Source organism: Lampetra planeri, chromosome 36 (assembly GCF_965212315.1).
Source record: "Lampetra planeri chromosome 36, kcLamPlan1.2.h2, whole genome shotgun sequence".
NCBI lineage: Eukaryota > Metazoa > Chordata > Hyperoartia > Petromyzontiformes > Petromyzontidae > Lampetra > Lampetra planeri.
The window spans coordinates 9,446,489-9,451,725 of NC_136142.1; positions in this window are offsets into that span (position 1 = coordinate 9,446,489).

The following is a 5,237-nucleotide window of genomic DNA, read 5'->3' on the forward strand; positions in this document are numbered from 1 at the left end:
CATCCAGTGCCAACCGGCAAGGTAACCGCTCGCTCGCTCGCTCGCTCACCCGCCCACCGGTCCTGCCTGTCTCGCAAACAGCTCCGCGAAGGCGGTGGGGGGAGGCCTTCGTCACGGCGGTGAACTTGCTCGGAGATGGGGAACGACATCCAGCTCGCTCGTGAATCGCACGCGTGCACACACACACAAGTAATTTGGTTGCGTTTGTCAAACGTAATTTGCATCCAAACCGCTCGTGACGCGGCTCATTGGAAGCTGCGTTCGATTTCCTCCCCGGCAATGCTGCTGCTGCCGTGGTGGTGGTGGTGTGATGGTCGGCGCACTTGGACATTCGGTTTCTCGGCGCGGCAGTTGAAAAACTGTGGCCGAGTTTCCCAATTCCCTCTACACATCCGTCCACCCCAGCATTATGAACGGGTGCACCGCAGTCAAGTCTATCGGCAGGTCGCATGTGGTGAGGTTAAGCGCGGCTGTTCCAAAGTCATCTTGGCAGTGTTGGAAGAGTAGGCCAAATACCATCGGTGGGGGGGGGGGCTCTCTAGAGCTCCCTTTAGGAGAGGCCCTTCCCCGCCAGTGATCGGGACGAGCAATGAAATTTGCAGGGCTTGCCCCTCTACCTTGGCACGTGCCCTGCGGTAGTTTGTGAGCTGAACGTATTTCCCCATCTTTGCTTGAAGCGAGGCGCTCCCTAGCAGCGGAGGCCCCCGCCCGTGGCTCGCTGTGGCAGACCCCCGATGGCGCTGTCCCACCGGCCGGGGAGAGCGTGGCGGGGGGGGAGCGCCGCTCCGCCCCGCGTCGCACGGCGACCGCCCATTTACCTTTGCGCAGATTATTTTGCGCGTTGTGCGTGCTTGCGTCGGCGGTGGTGCCCCGCCACTGAGCGGGGGCCTTCTCCCGGGAAGGAAAGCTGCTGCAGGTTTGCCAAAGAGCTCCGCACCCCCACCCCCCACAACCACTTCCTCCCACACAACCCAAGCTCGCTGCTGCACTTAACGCACGTTTTTTCTTTTTACGTCTTCGTATTTAAGTGTTTATTGTTGTAACTGCCATGATTTATTTATTGACATCTGTAAAAGGGAAGGTGGAGTCCAGGTCCCTGGAATGTGAATGGACGGGTCCGTGGCTTGGGGTCCCTGGAATGTGAACGAAGGGGGCTGTGTTTGCACCGTTCCTTTGGGTGGCGCTGGGTTGTCGGCAACTGCCACAGCATCCTCATCGGCGATTCAGTTGCACAGCTTAGTTGCACGCAACTGAATCGCTTGCAATGTGCAACCAAGTTTGTTTTGTTTGACCATGGTGAGAACCTGGTCGTGAGCAGCTGAGGAAGACTTTCAAGCGACCCGTTCGCTGACGTGCAGCGACTTATTTCGCACGTTATCGTCGTGTGCATTTTCAAGCTGCGGCTGGCGGTCGCAACCCGGAGTGCGCCGTTTAATTTCCCCCGCGACCGATTCCGCTCGGGTTTGGGCAAAGCGGTTAGCGCGCGACAATTTCTGAGAGCGATTTGATTGCCGAACAATTCCCTGGAATGTGAATGAACGGGTCCGTGGCTTGGGGTCCCTGGAATGTGAATGAACGGGTCGGTGGCCAGGGGTGGACAGAGCAGTTGGCGCGCGACGATTTCTGAGAGCGATTTTGGTCGCCGAATGGGCCACTCCTGGCTGTCGAGGCAGCTTGACCGTGGCACGCCGTCGCACTCGGGGGACCCCCTCCTCCATCCGCCGTCGAGTTTTCCACGCCGCTGGATCAAGGGCGCGGGGAGTTGAGGTGAGGGTGCACTGTGGGCCATGGCGCAGGCCCCAGCACCACGAGCGGTTCGAGCGGCAGCAGCCGCGGAACAGCGGACAGGGGTGACGGATTGCGATGAGGAAGCGTTGCTGTGCCGTGCCGGCTTTTGAACCCTTTGACAGCCTACCGATTTTTTTCAAAGCTGCATCATATCAGTTCATAAAACAATCTAAATACCGCTTGTTTACGCATTAGCATTTTTTTTTTCATTTAGAAATCGGTACGCAGGTGAGAGGGTTCGATTGTCGGCAGCTTTCCCCATTTCAATCGGTTGCGCGCGGTCGAGTTCGCTCCGCGGTACTTGTTCATTTGGCACCGTGGCGACGGGGGGGGGGAGCTCCCGGTGCGTAGTCAAGCGGAAGGTCGGACATCGCGCCCAACCGCACGAGCCGAAAGGGCCGTACGGCGGGCACGCCCGCGAGACCCGTCTCGGCGCCAAACTCCTGCGTGTGCCTGAAATGGGGGGGGGAGGTGGGGGGCGGTGGGGGGGGCGGCGTTTTCAGCGGGGGCTTTCGCAGCGAGCGTCAGACGGCAGCGGGGAGCTTGGAGGGTCTGCCGGCTCCAGCCGCGGCAGCACAGTAGTCGACCCCCCCCCCCCTCCACCCTTGTGCATGTGTCTACGGACGTACCGAAGGATCGAGCCCAGTCTACACTGGTCATCATCTTCTTCTAGGCCAGAGGTCCCATTCTCCACTAATTTTCAGAGGGGGGTTTCCACTTTCGCCGATAAGACATTATCAGTGCGAGGGCCCGCCACGCACATTATTTGAAACCATTTGAGGTTTGACCACCAGGGGCCGCCAGTGGCCCGCGGGCCTTGCAATGAAGAACGCTGCTGTGTGACAGGTTCCTCTTCGCTCTATGCGGGTTCGGTTTGTGTGCGCGAATCAGCAGGCAGCTGTCCCCTCGTGCGATTTCACTTTGTGTGCCCCTTTTTATTTTGAATGCATCTGATAATAATTATTTACATTTAATATAATAAATTACATTCTAATAACAATTATTTGTAAGGCACCTTCCAGTAATGTCTTAAGGCGCTGCGTCGAGCGAGGGATAGCTGTGGTGCGTGGGATTGGCTGCTCTGACTTTATTTCCCCACGTGCTCACGTGCACTACCCTTATACAGACCTCCATACAGACCCGTAGACTCACACTTACATGGTCCATTGACCTGTACACAACCATAGACTTAGACAAACCACGCAGTCCGTATAATTACGTCAAGACCCATACTTGCGCATACGCTTACACGTTTCACAGACTCCTATACAAACGCGCGTACATGCGGATGATCCATAGACTTGCATAGGGAAGAACCATAGACAGGCATAGCGACCCAAACGATGACGCACAATTACACACACAGAGACCCACCCACACGCGTACACAGGAACTCAACACGTCCGTCAATGAACTCTGCCTTAAAAGTAGACGTAGAATAGGCGACGTTTCGGGGACAGGCCCTTCACGGCGAATAGGGAGGCCACGGTGGTAGCATAAACTTGCACCACATTCTCGGCCAAACGTTCCATCATTATTGCCCGGCGTCGGCTGATCGTGTTTTCCTTCTCCATGTCTTCCTATCCTCTGTCCCTCTTCCTCTGCGGACAATCGTCGCCCTCGAATCTTGCCCCATCGGCAGCTTCTTACCCCACACCTCTGCGCTTTCACAACTCGATTCTCCCCCCCCTCCCCCCCGTAGATCCCAACCCCTCCACCGTCATCCATGGTCCAGTTCCGAGGCTTTTTCCGGTCGCAGTGGTCGGACCGTGTTTGTGTATGTTTGTTGAACTTCTTTCGCACTGTATGTAGCCAACCGTGCTAATCTGATGTGCCGGGGGGGGGGGGGGGGACAACAACAAACTAAACCCACACAAAATGCAGTTAGAAAGAAATGAGTTCTCAATCTATAAGAATAGGTTTTACCCTTTCTGGCAATAAGACGGGTGTTAAGATGTTAAAACACCAACCTGAAACCTTTTGCAAGTGTAGTGCAGTGACTTCGGAGACGAGATTTGTAGAGGCACCTTCTTTATTAACACGCACGATCTCGCCTGGACACACTCTGTACTCGCTAGCCTATGACACAACACGAGCCGTCTAGCGTCGGATTGGATCGTCTCGTCCCCATCGTCGGCGGCGACGATGGGGACGAGACGATCCAGCGCGGCTTGGCTCCGCCCTGGCCGCGCCTCCCTTCTCGAACCCACTAGCAGGTTCCAGGGGCTTCCAGATGGGGTCCTCCATGACCCTTGCCCCAGTTCCTCCGACCTGCCAACACACCCGTGTATACGCTCGCCGGCGTGTGTACTGTTTGTTCACCGCAGTTTCCGCTGCTGGTCACCAGCCGGCGCTATTACACTACACAAGTAATCATGTCTGCATTAACCACATATACTTGTGGTGAACATGCAAACAAAAAACATGCTCTGGTAGTATGTACAGTAAAACCTTGGATTGCGAGCATAATTCGTTCCGGAAACGTGTTTGTAATCCAAAGCACTCGTATATCAAAGCGAATTTCCCCATAAGAAATAATGGAAACTCAGATGATTCGTTCCACAACCCAAAAATATTGTATTCATATAAAAATTATTAATACAAAATACCTTTTTATATTTTTATTATTTAAATTTAATATAAAGTAATCAAATGTATTAATTACATTTAATCGTGGCTGGTGTGAGGGAGACGAGAGAGAGGAGAGGAGGGTTATTGTGTAGGACGACTTTCACTTGCAGGACAGTTACTAAAGAACAGTTACTCCACTTGGACACAAAATAAGAAAATGTTTTACGCACACACTCGTCGTCACAACACTATAGTAAACAGTCTACGCTCGCACGAATGTTGACTATACCAGTGAGGCACGCCGACTGAGACCGAGCATGGGAGACGATTACCCACAATCCAGCAGTAAGAGAGAGAAGAACCATCGGCTCAGTTGTGATCACGTGACGCTCGGCAGACAGAGCGTATACTGTACGTACTACAGTACTCGTATTGCAAGACCTGGTTCGTTTATCAAATTAATATTTATTTGAAAAATTTGCCCGTCTTGCAAAACACTCGCAGACCAAGTTACTCGCAATCCAAGGTTTTACTGTACATTGTCTTTGAACACGATTCCTTGCCAAAGCTTTCAGTATGGTGTTTAATCATCTGAACACCTGTTTTATTCAGAATCAGAAAGGGTTTTATTCGCCATGAAAGTTCGCACAGACAAGGAATTTACTTTGGCAGGAAGGTGCATGCATTCAACATATAGGAATATTAAATCTTAAATAAGTGGTGTACAAGTCTAACTATACTAAAGGCACAAAGTCTAACGAATACTATGGTTGCTAAAGTATGTCAAAAAATTGAATAAAATATAAAATAGCTATAATATACAATATAAAAATACAAATAGGGTAACATAGTGCAAATATGTCAAGGTGTCATTGTGC